The following is a 17,827-nucleotide window of genomic DNA, read 5'->3' as shown; positions in this document are numbered from 1 at the left end:
ACTCAGGGTTGTCTTTGGCTGCAACCCTGCAATAACACAAAGGCGTGCTGCAGGAGAAATATATCACAGTTAACTTTATGTTAAAAGGATTATTGCGCACAAAAGCAGATATGACCCATATGATAGGTTGATTTTTCGACACATACGCTGGTGCATGATGAATCCTATTTAGTATTTTTCCCAATTCCATCAAATTTAGAAAAGTTACTTCCGCAAATGTGTCAGAAACATATGGTCCAATTGACAATCGTGGTAAAACCTGTGTTTTGTTGTGATTATTTGCACAGCATGTTTTACCAAGAAGAATTCTTTCCACAGAAATTAATTCACATTCTCCTGCATTCATCTATCTTCAATATTGAACTCAGTTCACAGTGCCAACACACTGAGGCAAAACACACAACATTGTTGTCTTTGAAACTTGGGATCATTGTTTTCCAGTAATAATGCCATTTTAGGTCAAAAAGAAAAAATGTGCCAAGAGACTGTGAACTAGATCAGTATTTTGATGCATTCTCCTCTTTATACATCTCTGAATTGTTTGCATGGAGTTCTTGTGCCATAGTTGCATAATGACACTCTTTTTTGCTTTACGCACGCACAAAAACCAATCGGTGTGCTTCAGATGGTGTGAATCATGGAATGAGTATAAGAAGGTTAATTTTGATCTCAACATTGGTTCAACAACTCCTGATGGTACTGCAAGGTTTAGTCCATATCTGTAAGTTTGCAGGAGATGGACGGAACTACAGACATAATGAAAGGAGAGTACAGGTAGGTAGTTCTGTGCATAGTTCATATACAGCATAAAATTACATTTTAAAAGTGCTTTATACATTTGTTTTGTGCACCCAAACTTTGACTAAACATAGACAAATTGTTTTTAGAGGAAGCATGTTTATGCTCTCAGTTCGTTAGTTTCATAAACTTTGATGATTTCATTGATGTGGGGTTCACAAGCTGCATAAGTTTCATTTCACTTCAGTATCTCCAGCTGATAATCGTCCCTTCCAGAGGAAAAAGCATTTGCTCAGTGAAGTCGAGCTGTTTTTAAATGGTGACCCTGCATGCTGGCTTCTTTGTCCTCGTCTGCTCCTCTGACTCAGAGGGACCCCTCCTGCCTCGATTCCCTTCCCCTCGTCTGCTTTAGAGTGGCAGGAATCGCCACTGCAGCCATGTGCAGCAGATGATTGGCTGACGCATTTTGTCCCTCAATCCGACATCTGATCCAATGTTGGTGGAGAGCAGGTGTATCGGCACCTTGCAAGTGTATTTAGAGATTCCCTCTGTTGATACATCTCAATAAATCTACAAGTGCTTATGTGACATTTTACTTTGGCGCTGATACAGGATGAGTAGAGTTATGAGATGTAATCCAGTGACAGTCAAACTACATAGTCTCTATTTGAGGATCTATTTGTGGATTTGCAGAACTGAAAAAGAAATCACTTCTTTCACAAGTTCTCGTGACAATTTACACGCACGCACGCACGCACACACACACACACACACACACACACACACACACACACACACATACACACACACACACACACACACACACACAGAGCGACATGTCATCCTTGTTTTGCAGCAGATGTGACTGATTGTCATCATCGCACTCGTTTAATGACTGTGATGTTCCTTCGAGTTAAAAACTGTAATTACAGTCGGACCATAATGCAGGGCATGTACCAGGGTGACTGCAAGGTGTCTGTCAGCTTTTAGGAATGTAAACACTCCTCAACTGATCAGCAAAATGAGAAATCCTTGTATTTTTTTTTTAATATACAACAGTCTCATATTGGTTCTTACTGCTATCTTGTGTCTTGTCTGCCACCTTGTGCATAGTCTTTTGTCCTGCTGCCGGAGTCGTCTGCTTTTTTTCTCCTCTTCCTCCTCCTCCTCGTCTTCTTCATGTGCACCATGAACCTCCAACTCTAACAGCCATTGTTATTCATGACCTTTACACCATCTCCGAGCAGTAAATCCTATCCAACTGGCATGCTTCAGGACAGCCTAACCCTGACTTGATAATCATGACCTGTCTCGTCATATTCCTAGCTGCCTGGTACACACTGGCCTATTTTTGGCACAGGTGTTGTCATTGCACCATGAGAGGACAAGCCAGTCTCAGGTATGTATGTGCAACTGCCAACAGACGCGGGGTGGGAGTGGCTACGGTGGAACTGCTTTGGCCTTGTGCTCGCTGAACTTCGGTATTTATGTTTACTCTGCAAGTGTCCCATGTCTGCTCTGTGTTTCTGAAAAAACAAACGTTAAGCACACACTAGTGCTGCCTGGTCCTGCCCTGCCATCCCGCTGTTAGACATATAAAGCAAAGATAATAAAGGCATCAGGGCCCATTACTGAAATCATAGCGTCATGCAGCAACTTGCTTTTTTTTTTTTTCAAAGACTGTTGCACAGAGCCAAATTATTCACACTCATTATGATATATTTTGATTGTGATCATGAGATTTACTAAGAAAATATTTATTCAGCGGTAGATTTTAGTGAAGTTCGGTCAGAAATAGATATTTGTATACATAAAGAAGCATCACAGAGAAGTGTGATACCTTGTTTCTCCGCCTTTCAAGATATGTTACATTATATGTTATGAAAAACATAATTTCAGGGCTACAAATACATAACCCACAATGTAACTTCTTGTTTCAACATGCATTTTTTCTAAACAGGAGAAAGAAGCAGGACCACGGAACAGACAGGCACACAAATTGGCAGCATAACAACAATCCATGGTATCACCTTTCATCAGAGCGCGGCTCACCAGATACTGTTTGTCTGCTCAGTGCTGCCTGAGGACAGCCCCTCGCTTTGTGTTACAGACTTAGCACAGCGCTACCAAACACCAAAACAGGAAAATGCAAAAATGAGGAAGAGAGAAGGAGAGGAGGGGAGGGAGAGAGGGAGGGAGGGTGGGAGGGAGGAGAGGGCTTTTACAGCTGTTGTTAAGCAGTGTTTCCTCTGATAGCGGCAATTGGCTGTACTCCCAGTTCTTTAGGTAAACTGTTAAAAAACAAAATTACCTTGAGATAAAAGGGCGGTTGGCATCAAAATAATAATTTTAAAAAGGGATGCGTTTCTCTAATCCAAGATACATTTAGAGTTACAGTGTCAAATACAGTAAATGTGCACATTTTGCTTGGAGTTAGTGTAAAATGAACCGCTGTCAAGTTGAAATACACATTTTGAACAATAGAAAATGTCGTCAAATACATGACGTGGGTAAATCAGACGATCTGTGGCATCTGAACAAGTCCCACATTGTTCAGAAGGAATTTGTGCGGCAGTAACAGTGTGGACATCTGCAAAACCTGTTTGCCTCTTTTCATGAGATCGAGATGATAAGAACAATGTAAGTCTTTAATCGGTCCTTGTGCACATCTCTTTGTATTCAAACAGGTGCCTTGGACACTTGAGGGTGTTTGTCCAGGCCAACATACATTTTCAACCCATCCAGGTTGAAAGTGAATGAAGCCGCTGTTACCACTTTATTCTCTGGGATGTTTTAAGGAGCGTAGCAGAGAGGTCTGAGTTGCAGCATGTGAAGCAGTATTACCATCTGTGAGGGTGACTTTGTGAACACATGCATGCTACATCCTGCTGACATGTGTCCTAAGAAGCAATCATGTTTTGTCAATCTTCGGATGAATTGAAACATTGTGGAAAGTAGGATCTCAGAGCTCTGAGTAAAACCTGAAAGTCAAAAATACAGAAATGTGTTCACATTTTGGATACACCAGGGAGGGTGCTTTTTTATTCTCTATTTTCAACATAAAACAAATTATTATTATTATTATTAAAAAGATCCCCCACCAAAAACACAAACAGAGGACAATTATCCTGTCTTTTTTCTGGTCCAAACCCTGAAAGGTCAAATCGTTATTATGAACTAATTGGAAGTTTACCATCCCAGCACTCCACTATCTGACGATTTTCAAAAAAAGCATTTAAATCAAGATGTATTGGCTTCAAAAGAAGCATTTTTTTTAAGGCAGAAAAGATGTGTGGGAGTATTGTGTGGTTGTTGTTTTTTTTAAAGCACGAATCTTAAAGTAAGGCCTCCGAGACGATTGATCGGGAGGAATTTACAATGCTCCAGAAACTAAACTGGTGTGTTTGTTTCCATCTGCTTCAGTGATAGGGAAATGAGAGACTTTCACACAAACAAATCCCCAGGAGAGATGCTTCATGAAGCGGTTTTCGATGTGATGGCCTACATATTATTGCCACTTAATATCGCAAGAAAAAAACAACACTCACGAGACAAGAACAGCCTTGTCTGAATCTGATATCTCCTTAAAGAAAGGCCATTTGAATATGAATCGAAGGAAGTGTCTTGCATGTCTTTCAGTAGTTTTTTTTTTCTTTTCTTTTTTTCTTCTCATCCCCTCCCTCTGCTGGCTGTCACAGAAAAACAGTAGGATCACTTTTGTTGTTTTTTGGTTTTTTTTATCAGGGTGTTTCTCCAAATTTCCCACCGATACGAGCTACAATAGCATCCTTTCCCTCCAGAGGGCTGGGAAATGGGAACAAAAAGAGCACTAGAAAAAAAACAGCAAAGCACTCAGTCAGACCACTGAGTGGATCAGATCACCACACATTCATTATTCATTCAAGCTCATAATTCTACAGCAGACGGAGAGTAACTAACTATTCTTCATCACTGTGCTTAAGCAGGTTTTACAGGTATCTGCATTCTAATAGAGTATTTTTCTGAGGGCTGTTTACTTTGATTACATTTTACCAGAACTCTATTTTACTGTTGACTCTTTCAAATGTTCAAACCGTAAGTACGTTTGCCAACTCTGGATACTCTTCATTAGTTGCATATTATTTGTTAAGAGGAAAAAATAAAGTTACATAAATGAACACATCTTTAAAATCAAGGAAGAAATACGCAGAAGCCGATGTCACGCCAGACTTTTTAACACTGTTGTGTCTGTTTGTTATGTAACCTCGGTTGAGAACAGGAAGCTGTCTTCAGTAGCGGTACTTGCCCATATTTGTGCAACCCACAGATGTTTGAGGTCGCACAACATTCACCTACGAACAGATTAATTGACTTCAACACAGACTTTTATCGCGCTGTTACAGTGACTGCACAAGAACTGGAGACGACAAAGTGTTTTGTCTCTACCATCATTTAATATCACATCAGACATGCTGGAGTGGAAAGATGATGAGTTGATAGATGTATAATGGTGCATTTATCTCATTAATTTATGTGTTGTTTCTGTTTGCACTGGTTGAAAACTTGCTTTCAGTGAACACATTTTTTTTTTCTTTCCCTTCACATGTGCCGTTTGGCATTTCATTTAGCATGTCTACACAAAATGCACATCTGCTAAATAAGGTGTGACGTTTTCTCGAGCTTTAGATCCTGGCTCAAGAAATCTGACAGCAGTTCAACATTCAAGACAAAAAAAAAAGGCAAGTTTCGTAACAGCACTCTTGTGGATGTGTGCTATTTCCTCCCACACGTGACCTGTGGGACCCGCCGTATGAAAATACCCTGCAGGAAAGCAACGCTTAAATGATACTAAACAAACCTCAGGGTGATGGACCAGCAAAAACATTCAGGTCAGGCAGAGCAAGTGAGTGGAGCTGACTGGTGGTTATGTGTCGGAGAAGGAAGGAAAGAAGTCATGCATCACTCAGATGACTGCGCTATCCTGTTGGATTCCTGGAGATATTGAAGTGAAATGGTGACTAACAGAACAACTCCTAGAAAGTAACATTGTACCACTTTAAAAGAAGCAAGAATGACAAGACAACTTGCTGCTTTATAAATGTAGCTATAAGTACAGAATTCCTCCCCTTGGAAATACTTGAAAACCATCAACCATGCAGCTACAGTTTGGAATCTCTTGACTTGTTTTAGGTAGACTTTGCAGTTATAGACAAAGAAAATCAGCTATAGATCCTCTTTTTTTTGCAGAACTCTTCCACAAAGTAAAAAAAACGCCAACAAAAAAACCCCACCAAACCTCCTGACACCATCCTACTTCCACACCATCGACTCTCTAGTAGTCAGAGGTTGTGACCTCCACTGTTACATAAACTCCTCTCCTTTCTCTCGTTTTTGGCAGAGCAGTGCAGGCTTCACTTACACTTGCATGACACCTTGCATTCAGTCCGGTAATAAATAGGTCTTTGTGCGCACTGCAGCCCAGTGAAAGACTTGTGTCAGAGATGTGGATGGCAGCCTTGATGGAATTTGAGTGCGTGTGGTGCGCATGGGTCCGCGCCAGCGAGAGATAATTGAAAGGAACAGATGAAGAAGGGGAATGAAAGGAAAGGGAGTCTCAGAACTCGGTGACATTCCTCCCACTCCGACACCGTGCTGGCAGCGGCTCCGTCTGAGCTTGATTACTTCGCTTCAAAAAGGGGCCTCCATGTTTTCAGGAGACTGCTGGTTAGCCTAATCCAACACTGTGTAAACAACAGCATGCAAACACAACAATGAATCTGTGACTCACTCGTGTCCATGACACCACACTGGAAGGAATGCTAGAGGAGGTCATTTAATGCCACTGTTGCTAATTACCCTGGCCGTGGCACAGGGAGATGGCGGCGGAGCGAGGGCACGGGGCTTCAACTGCCGCAAACTGCCCCTTTCTTGCACACAGTGACACAAAGACAAGACGCTCTTGGACAGGATGCATCTTGTTATTCTCGCTCGTTTGCGTTGCTGTCGGTGGCTCGCTCCTCCGCTGGGGCGAAGCCAGAAACCATCACGACTCAATGTAACTCGGTACACCAGTTCATTTTTCTCCTCGCTCACTGCCTTTCATCTGCCAGAAACGCATCCAGAGAGAGAAAAAGGGCTTGGCAGCGCAGGTCCAACTTTTCGTTCCACAGCAGTGATCTGCCAGTGGACTCAAAACCGTCCTCGGGGCTGCGTGCTTCTCCTTTCTTCAGTCAAGAGTGTTTTGTCATGGTTTGCGGAGACAACTGTGTTGTCTTCATGCAACTAAAAAAAAAAAAGAACATAAAGTTTCTGTTGCGTCACACTACTTTGTTTTCTTGTTTTTCAGCTTTTCTTCACTATTTTTTTGCATTTCCTTCATTTTTTTTCTCTTTTTTTAAGTCACAGTGGAAAACTCCAAGCCAAAGATTTTGGGGGGAAAAAATGGACACACCAGAAACAAACAGGAAGTCAGATTTATTACACTAAAGTCAGAGTTTGATGGTTCATGGGGTTTAGCTTGTGCACTTTATTCACAGTGTCAGGAAAATTATGCCTCCCTTCTGCCAAGCCCTATTTAAACTGGAAAAAACGAAGACATTGCTCGGTTAGATCTACCTGATGAAACTTTTAAGAGTGCTTTTCCCAACGCGTTCTCCACTGATTGCTCATGCAACAGCTGAGTAAAATGTCTAAGTTGTTTATTTTCTTTCCTACACCTCTCAATGTTATTCAAAGGCTGCACTTATTTACACAATTTGAGATGACAGTATGACACAGGAGTTCCCAGACGTGAAGTGGGTGTTGTTTGTGCGAAACATCTTTCAAAATGAAGAAAAACACTTCAGAAAGCTTAGGTCATGTTAAAAAAAAAAAAAAAAAAAAGGAAGCAGATGTCAGAGTGCTAAGTACAAATCTAATTAACATGTATCATTAAAATACCTACAATACATAATTACTCAAAGTGCCAGGACAACAAAATGCTTACTCGAATAAGTGGTGCTTATAAACAAGTTTGACATTAACTCTGAGGACAAATATGTAAGTTTATGCTTCCCATTATGAATAAACTCAGAGCCATTTCTGAAAATTACATGACTTCAACGTCCTGTCTGGGAAACTCTGAGCTCTTTGGTTATAGCAACTGTTTAGTGGAGAACACGGAAAATGTCGTGAAGCAGAAATAGACCATATGATCGGTCCTGGCACTGCAACCTCAGAGAAGTAGATGTCTTCTTTTCCCATGTACTCCCAGCACATTTCTCAATTACTTGAGGCAACACCTTTCCTTAAATATGTGAAACACTTGCTACAGGTTTGAGTGCGAGAGCTGAACAGAGGTGTCACTTCTGACGGTCTAATAAATCTAATTAGATCCAAACTATATATTAGTCGAGAAGAATTTTCAGTGTGTTTGTGCCTGAAACACTGCTCTCAGGTAACAGCATGTGTCCTGATGTGTGGGAACAGTGCCCACGGAGAATCAGATAGGATAATGATAGCCCTGGCTCAGACCTACTCCACAAAAGAAATGTCTGGCTGCATTGTGTAGCAGACCATTGTGGGAAGGAAAAAAAAAACCTGATGCACGGTGGGATAACAACACTTTGATTATGAAACAGTCTTCAGGAGAGAAACACGGTAAAAAAAGGCAATGGGATTCCTCGTGAAGACATACCGTTCGATATTTTTTCTCTTAACTGACATACACACAATTTTACTGACAATAAATATATAAAACTCGATGTTTAAGTCTGAATGAGTGTTTCTCATTGTCTTTGCAGGCGAGACAAATACTTGCTCCTCCTGGATCCTGTGAAGGGTGCACAACACTCATGAAAACTATTTGTTTCCACTGCAGATCAACTTTGGCTTTTCAGCTATACTTAAATTTGGTGCTTGGTAGCAGGGTGGGTTACCACATGTTTGCTTCCCATGCAGAGTCAGGAAAAGAATCGGACTGCCGCGCTAATGAAAACAGAGGAGAAATAAAATGTTAGTGTCCTCCAGCCCGCAGCTTGTCCCACTCAGACTGGGTGGTAAGGAGAACCGGCGTCTAATAACGTCATCGTTTTAGCATCTCTGTGTCCAGATTATAAAGGGTCCTTGGAGAATGAGCCATTATGTGTATAATAACCATCTTGGATTAAATTCCAGTTTCATTTGAGTGATGTCAAAGCTGCTGATGTTGCTGGTACGTTCTTCACATTCTGACTTCATAAAAAGGCTTTTGGTAAACAGAAAAGCTTTGAAAAATTCATGAAGTTGTTTAAAAGTTACAGGGACTGATTGAGTTTTGGATGACTTTTCATGTCTTGACACTGAACTACTGCAAACAATCTATCTAACAATCAGAGAGTCAGTTTTTAGTCAGCTGTTGCATGTTTTGAACAATTATCAAAATAATTGAACAATTTTGCATTGCAAACATCAGTTTGAAAGCGCTTGATTTAATTGATGAATGAACTACAAAGTTGATACCTTAAACCAAAATATATAAATAAGACCAAACTTATGAGCCACGAGCCAATTTTCATTCGGGTTTACGGTCATTTTGGAGGAGAGAGGACATTCTAACCAATTTTGAACAAATAAGCATTTGGAACCGTATCTTATTACTTTATAACTAAATGCTTGTCAAAATGTTTCAAATAAATGTATATTGATTTACTATAATCTCAATTGTTTTCTTTAAATTAGCAGCCAAAAGTTACATATTTCAGTGCAGAGAGATTTGTTATATGTTGAATGAGATGTTAGTGAGGGTGAAATATTTGTGGCCGGTATAAGGAAAGCATATTCTTCAATTAGTTCATCAAAAGTTGAATTTCACATTTTGGGTTTCCTAAATTTTCCTTGATTCTAAAATCCTGCTTTATGTTTTTTTGCACTAAAATCTGTGCAAAATATAAAATAAAATGTGTGTTCATTTTAAAACCTTTTAGTTTATGAAAGACTGAACAGCTTAAATCTCGTGACTTTTTAGCAGAACACAATGCTTTTATTGAAGTCTCCATTTTTTGAAACAGTACTTCACATTATTTAAAGATAATTTGTTGATTTATTTATTTTTCATCAGAAGCTTTGGCACGTACCACTTCTTGTATAGCAGCGTGCGCGAGCTAAAAATCTGATCAGGTCAAACCACCACTAATATCAATCATTGTAAAACATGGTTTACAATCGACAGTGTTTGAACAAGGTAATAAGTCTTATAGTGAGTGTGTGCAGTCCTCCTGAGGGAATGTGTGTGATGGAAAGTGTTGACAGGCGTCCTTATTATCTAATTAGGCGGCATGGTCATGGTCCAAATAGATAAGGCAGCGAGCACAAGCCATGGTCACCCCACTCCACCACTCCACCAACCCACCACCCCCTCCACTCACACTTACATAATTCCAAATGCTGCCAACTTGGAAAACAGAGATGAAGAGATGAGGAATAACAGTGTGCAGAAAGAGAGAGAGAAAAACAAGGAAAGAGAGAAATGGCACATATTTAAAAAAATGGAAGAACAAAGTCTGAGAGTCTGATAATAGAAATGATCTTATTAGGTGGATGTTACAGCTTCCCCTTTTTACAAACTATTTTGGGATTTAAAGAATGCTTCCTCCATTTTCTTGGTGAAATATTTCACAGTTCTTTCAAGTCATTATATGGATACCAGCGCTCGACTGCTGTAATGGAGTTTCTCCTATTTCGTTTCTAATTTTGCTCCTAATTTGTTTTTATGGACCTAATAACATTCATTCCTCATTATGTATCCAGGTTTTTTTATTTTTTATACAAGTCTTGTGGGCTTTAAGAGAAAGAGTTTGCGAAGGAAACCCACAAAATTTACCATAAATGTTCTTTTACAGTCGTATTCTTCATGTTCAATGTTTTAAAAATTCATTGCTACATGGTAACATTCATGATTAGAACATTCATTCATTCATTCATTCAAGCCCTTTCCTATGCTCCTATCCTGTAAATAATGTCCCTACTGACAGTCCATTTCATAAATAATGAAAGTAAAACTGTCATTTCAAACTGGGGTTTTTTTTTCTGCCTTCCAGAGCTGTTAGGTAAGATTTAAATCAGTTATCAAGAAGAGGGGCGGGCGTTCTTCAGATTTGTGAGATTCCAGATTTACAAGTTAAGATACAATCAGTACACATGTCTTATTCAACATTCATTGTTTTTGAAAGTTAAGGGTCTTTTGTCTCATCTGAGATTAGTATTAAAGAGCAGATTGATTTCGAGGATTTGACTCAGGTGACAATGTGTGATACTTAAGAGATTTGTAATCCACCTCTGGGACATTCTGTGTCTGCACCGTCAATCAGGACAAAAGAGCTTAGCTGGCCCGCGCTGTGGTGATGTGTCAACAACGCTATAATGCGCTGGGTCACCTTTGTGTGTCTGTATCCCTCAGGTATGTCTGTGTTGGTGTTATTGGAGTAAACTCGCATCTTTACATCTGATATAACGTCTCAGGCCACAATGACAGTGAGATAGAAGAAGACACTAAATCTATCTGACAAAAACTTTAAATATCCACATCAATTACAGTCCTGCTTGAATTTAGATTATATTATTTTTTTCCATAAAAATTGGTTTTAAGCTACACAGGTCAATGTTAACAAGGATTTTCCACTAAAAAAATATTAAAGTGCATGTAATCTTACATTCTTAAAGAAAGACAGATTTTTTTTTCCATAAATTAATGTTGCATTATGCAAATATAAATGTGTTGCTACTATAAAAACAAAATTGCATAAAAAAAGTAGCCATGAAATGTAAAATTAAGAGTATGATATAAGCCTTAGGCAGTTCTTTGCATGGAGAGAAACTTCCACAACCATCAATAACAGCACATTGTGTTGCTAGGGGCAGCTGACACTCAGCAGTATTGGTAAAGACAGAGCCGTGGTGGTTGCATCAACCTGCGGTACAGGGTGTGTCTGTGGATTCCTGATCTCTGTCTGCCGGAGCGTTTGGTAATAAAGGCCTTCATTGTGTGCGGAAGTAAATGTGTGCATAGTAAACTGTGTGTATTCCCCTCAGGGATGTATGTTCATTATCATTTTACAGACAATGTCAGCAGCGGCGACGGCGGCACTGAAGGCCATTCACGTGATTTTAAAGAACACAGACAAACACACATTCACCTGCACACAAGCCATTCAGCCGCGGTGCCAGACATCTTCTGGCGTATCACCAAGGCCAGCCCTATTCACACAGTCACAACACAATGAGGTACTAAGTCAAGAGGTCCATTAAAAAGCTATTATTGTTCATCTCCCTGTACCTAGTCCTTCAGTAATAGAATTAGAGCACTGCGTTTAATTTGTAGAAAACTAAATGCATGCTGACGTGTTCGAAAGCCCAAGTACTTTGTAACACCATGAATCGGCCCTTTGCTCCCTGAAAGTCTCTTTTTAACACATAAGCGTTATAGGGTGAACTCATAAAAATGACTATAAAGCACATTTCACGACTTCCTGCGGCAGAAGAAAATGTACATTCACAGAGTAACTTTTTCCACAAACAGCTGCAGCATTCCTATATCTTACTTCAACGAAACGTCAACAGCGCTGCATTTTTTTGCAAGTCTTGACGATGTTTTGTCTCAGCATCAGCCTCGTGTCTGGAGACTCACTCTGAGTCTCACTATGGCAGTCTCTCCCAGTACCTCAGACCTCGCCCCATCAGCCTTTGTTTGTGAGGTTTGGTTCATAAAACCTGCCAGGCCATGAAACTGTTCTTCCACCCTCGCATCATCCTCCCTTTTGCATCCTTACTCAAGTACTGAGCATTTTTTTTTTTTACATCTTAGTCTGTTTACATCTCCCACCTGCTTTTCATTAAGTTATAACACTCTGTCAGACTTCCACAGGACACGTTTTTCCCTTTTCAACAAAGACACCAATTTGCTCTGCACTTTGTTTTGTTGTTAAAATGAGAGCTCGGAAAAACGAATGTAATTAGATACAGTTTCTTTCTCAGGAATGATGTGTTTGACATTCATAAGCCTTTTATGTGGGCTGTGGAGGGGTAGTTAATAACAGCAATGAGACAAGCATTTCTCCTCCCTTTTGGTGTATTGTCTTCTCTTTATGCATGACTTTAGATTACACTGCTCTCTCTCAGGAATTTCTTTGGAGGAATGGAAAAGAGATGAAATTTGAATTTTAACACTGGCACAGTGGTTTGTCTCACTCTGATCCGAATGCTTGCTACGGCTTGTCGCAGCTTATGATAATTCACAGACAATGAAGCTGTAATTGCCTAATTTGTGACGAACGTGTGCTATACTGTGAGAACATTTTTTTTTTTGTCATTATGCAACACTGATCCTGCAAATGAAGGCAATTATACGAGGCTGTAGAATGAAGGGAGAAACAATGTTTCGCTAAACCTCATCTTGCATTGTTACATTCCAGACAGTTTTGTAAGTCTTTATGACATCGCAGTGTGATCTGCAAAACCGGCCCGAACATTATCGGGAGACACTACGCAAATATCTTTCAAACATAAGGAAATGTGTGATTTGTCTTTTCGGATTATGGATGTAAACTTGCAATTGTTTAACACATTTGTATAAATGACAAGAAAACAATATTTTGAGTGACTGTCAATCTGATAAAGCAAACAATCAGAAAGAAAGAAAAATGCGTCAGATGAAACCAATGCAAATTACACACAGTGCTGCCTGGTTAAATGCTTTCTTCTGATAAGACAGCTTTTTTCCTGGTGTGACTTGCATGCAAATGAATTGCAAAAGGTTCTTCTTTGGGCACACCCAGGATTAAAGTGGCATTTACTTCTTATTCACTTGCATTACACTAAAATCTTAACTGAGAATTAAAAGTAAAGTATAAAGCCATTTTGTTATGTAACGATAGAGTCCTTTCTTTAGCAGTTTATCAGGAGTTTCATCACCACACCCTGGTGTGGGGAATGTTAAGGGCTGTTAAATGTACATTTGTTTGTATTCTTGAATGGAGTACACGTGGCCGAGAAACTTTCCATAACCACCTCGGTGGATCGCTGACTATAGGCCTGCACTCCAAAAACTTGGGAGTTCTTGTAGCAGAGCTACTCTGTGGTTTATATTTGGATCACAGAGTGGAGCTTTGAAGCCCAGCGGGGCATCCCACAGCTGGATTCTGTCTCCAGTTCATTGTGATAGGGCAAAGGTATGTTCAGTAGTCAACTGGACCAGTGCCAAAAGCCAGCGGTCATCTCAGGCCAGCGTTTGGAGCAGCCACCGCTGTAATGAGGTTTCATTTACAGAGGCAACAAATTGTCAGGAGGATAAATTGTTAAGTCAGAGGAGGAAATCTAACTCCGTCCTCGGTCAGAGGTCTTTTGTCTCATTGCTTTTTGTGTGTTTTTCACCAGGCAAAAAAAAAAAAAAATACTGTTTCTGAGCCGTTCTTCCAACTCTGTTCTGTACGCCATCACATCACTCTGATAGAGGAAGTTGCAGCCTTTCCCAATCAGGCTGCAAATTCCTTTTTTCAGCTAATAGGCCAAACTGTCAGAAAGTTTGTTTTTTTCCCCATTCTTACACTGACAATGTAGCTCCTCTTAAATGCATTTCACAGTGGCAGCAAAGTAACTACGGCAGAAACATTAGTCTACATGCCTTTACCTGATGTGTTATTCTGACTATAAATTCCAGTTCAAGAATGCAATCGTCTCTTTGGCCCTTTTCTGGAGCAGCATTAGATATGTCAGTGGAGAAAGCCTCTTCAAAAAGGTCTTTGACAGAAAGTGATGTCTTCTGAGCTGAGGTGCTAGCTCAGAAGTTATTTTCCCTTGAGTGAGGTTTTGACTGCTTACCAGCTGCCTGACTGGTCACAGACCTGAAGTTTTGTGATAAAAAATGTTTGTAATCGCTGCAGGCTCTTCACCTTGCTTCACCCTGGCATGTGATGGCGTTTAGTGGCTGTTAAGTGCTGACTGACTGCCTGTGGTGGAGGTGTGCGAGAGCACCTTTCTCATTCCAGCCAGCTGCGGCCCTTTCAGCCTTAAAAGTAAATCAACACATTTCCTTTAGATTTATCCTGTGGAAATCACAGATCCTTCTTCCCCCTTGTCAGCACTCCCTGGCTCTAGTTCAAACAGCAAATGGGACTTATCTCTCTAAATTCTCCCTTCAGCACATTTCTGTGACCCATGAATCATTTACATAACACATTTTTGGGGGGCTGCTGCGATTACCAGTATTCAACAATTCCAAAAGATGTCCTGGCATGCTCTTTCAGGCAACACTGGACATTTCATTCTGTTTGCAAGAGGCAAATGAGAACGATTGCAACTCGGCAGACTGACCACCCAGGGTGAGGTCAGTGGGTAAATCTCAGGGAGGCTTTCATCAGAAGCCAGGCCCGGTCACAGTGAAATACTTGAAAAATGCACGAATTTGTGCAAACCTCAGCTCAGCGTGCAGCTTTCTTGTTTCAACTGACAGGATTAGTTTTTAGTACATGTGTGAATGAATGGGTGCGCTTGTGTTCCCCGCATGAAAAAGTGCAAGGGTACATGCTGGAAAATGGTGGTTTAATCCTGTCAGAAAGTATATCCATGAAAAGCACATGATCCACATCCATGGTTCCCTCTTGAGAAGTGAACAGTTCAGGGACAAAGTGTTCTGGCTAGAGATTGTTTATCAGGCAAACAGTGGAGCTGGCACAGGAGGGCGTATGGCCACACCGGCCAATGGCACAGGTGAACACTTCGCCTCAAAGCCAGAAATGTCAAAAACATTGGCAAACATATTCTACTTTATATTGTACTTCCAGCACTTCCTGTAATTCACTCAAGTGTCATCAGCATAAATTATTGACTGGATTAGCAATCAAGATTTGAACACCGTATTATGCTGTCATTTTACCACTTATGCAATGCGGGTATTCTGACATACCGTATAGGAATAAAAGCATAATGTCTGATTTAGTCAGTGAATTCTGAGATGTGAGAATGAATATCAAAATGGAAAAAACACATCTGTGTACCACTTTTGACAAGCACTCATTATTCAATGTATGATAGAGTAACCACTGTGCACAGTGAATAATAAGCACATTGAACACAATATTCACTATTCAAACAGACTTTATTAGGACGACTAAAAAACAGCACCAGATTGGGTGGGGGGGGGGGTTCAATCATTCGACCAAACTTTCTCCAACCGTCGCATTACTCCAACATTGTCCGAACGACACACCCTAATGATCAGAAATGAATTAAGAACAGATCGTTCTCACTCAGAGTTATGCATGTTTTCTTATATACTCCCTCCCACAGTCCAAAAATATGTATTTGAGGTTTATTGTTGACTCTATATTGTCTGTAGTTACAAATGTGAGTGTGTGCATGTGTGTGACCGTCCCTCTGTTTGTCCTGTGACGAACCGGTGACCTGTCGTCAATGTGTGCTCTGCCTTCACTTGTGTAGATGTGACCAGCCACACTGTGGCGAGACTACAATGTAAACACTTTCCTTCATTTCTGTACTCGTGCTGAGTAAATATTCAAACCAGCAGAAAGGAACAGTCATAAAGTATGTATAAAAATAAAAAAACAGGTTAAGATTTAACTGATCTGGATCGGCTGAGGCAGCCTGGCTTCTGTGGGAGTTTGATAAAATACTGATAATGTCTCTCTTTGCCAAGGAAGATTACTGATATGATAACACCCGCAAATAACTGAATCAGTGGTAATAATTACCTTTGTTGTGGTCATTCCCAGCGAATGCTATCAGAAGAGATATGGTCACTTCATTGGATGCACGGGTAATGTGACTTTCCCTGATGTGCTTTAAGGTCATTTAAATGTAATTTGTGTAAAGATTCACATTCTATAGGATGACCTATACTGAACGGATGTCCAGGTAATCTAATTAAAAAAATCTAATTAACAGTAATATAAAGCAATTGGCTTTCAGTTTTTCCTTTATTTTTGCGAGGTTGATTTAACAGAAAGTGCATTATTTCATAAATTAAGTTGAAAGTAATCATTCAGGGAATAATAATTAATACAAGGAAAATAAAAGTCAGCAAAAGAGGCAAATGAGGGAAGAGCTAAGAGAGGAGGCAAATGTCTCTTTCCATGTAGAGTTGCCATTTTCCCTCCAAATGTGAGTTCAATTCTTATCAGACGTCAAACATCTCTGACAAATGTGTCATGGTCTTTTAACGTATATCTCGGATTTAGTGACACATATGACGGCAACTTCGCCATAAACCACACTCAAAGGTGACTTTTACGGTGATAACACGTTCACTGTGTTTTCCCCAACAGGGCTTCTTTTTTTTTTTTGTTACCTTCTCCGATAATCAGACAGACCATATGCAATCACATATGTTTGGCTCAAGTTCAGAAGTGCAGCAACAGTCGAATCTGCGGCTAACTGGAAAGATGGGAACTGTTAATTTGAGGCTGAAGTCATTTAACATTCGCTGCCAAACCAACTCCCCAACTGGCAGCAGCTTTGAGGCAGGACACGCTCCTCCTCACAATAAGTGGGAGCCAAACTCTGCTTTATGAACATCATTTGGCAGAGACAGGAAAACTGTCAAGCAGGTATTAATTGACCTCTAGCAATGAAAGATTATATTAATTGAATCATTATGACAACAAAGTGGTGCTTCAGAACAAGCTTGTTGTTTCATGAGTCTTGTTTACGTCTATAAAAATATGTATTCCTCTTTCTTACCTTGTGTAGCCTCACATGAGGAAAGTACATTACAATCTTCATACCGTACAGTGCATTTGCCATATAATATATGCTGCTGAATGACATGGCTGTGTAGATGTTAATAGATACTTCGCTCATTGTTTTGGAGTTTTTAACTACATGGATATGAAGTGTCTTAAAAACGTTCAGCTCTCAGCTAGTGATAACAAATCCTTTTTAATGTTTTTTTCCCCCCACTTTTGTTTAGGAGCTTACACGTCCCTCACAGACAGACTTATCTCACCCAAGCCTATACTTAATCCACCGCTATAAATACATGTGTCAGCATTTTTGGAGATCCAAGAAACCTGATTAGTTTGCACTCACCATCTGCTTCATTTAACCAATATCTGCTCACCATACTGTGATTTTAACTTGAGAC

The 17,827-nt window shown here is 40.1% G+C and overlaps 1 protein-coding gene across 1 annotated transcript in view; it reads right to left on the bottom strand.

Moving 5' to 3' along the window:
* Positions 1 to 17,827, bottom strand: part of tsc22d3 (TSC22 domain family, member 3) — a 35,173-nt gene that overhangs the window by 16,429 nt on the left and 917 nt on the right. The gene's annotated exons all lie outside the window — the stretch shown is intronic.

The sequence above is a fragment of the Blennius ocellaris genome, assembly GCF_963422515.1.
Source record: "Blennius ocellaris genome assembly, chromosome: 9".
Classification (NCBI taxonomy): domain Eukaryota; kingdom Metazoa; phylum Chordata; class Actinopteri; order Blenniiformes; family Blenniidae; genus Blennius; species Blennius ocellaris.
The sequence above is the reverse complement of the archived record's forward strand: the minus strand, read 5'-3'. Positions and strand labels throughout refer to the sequence as shown.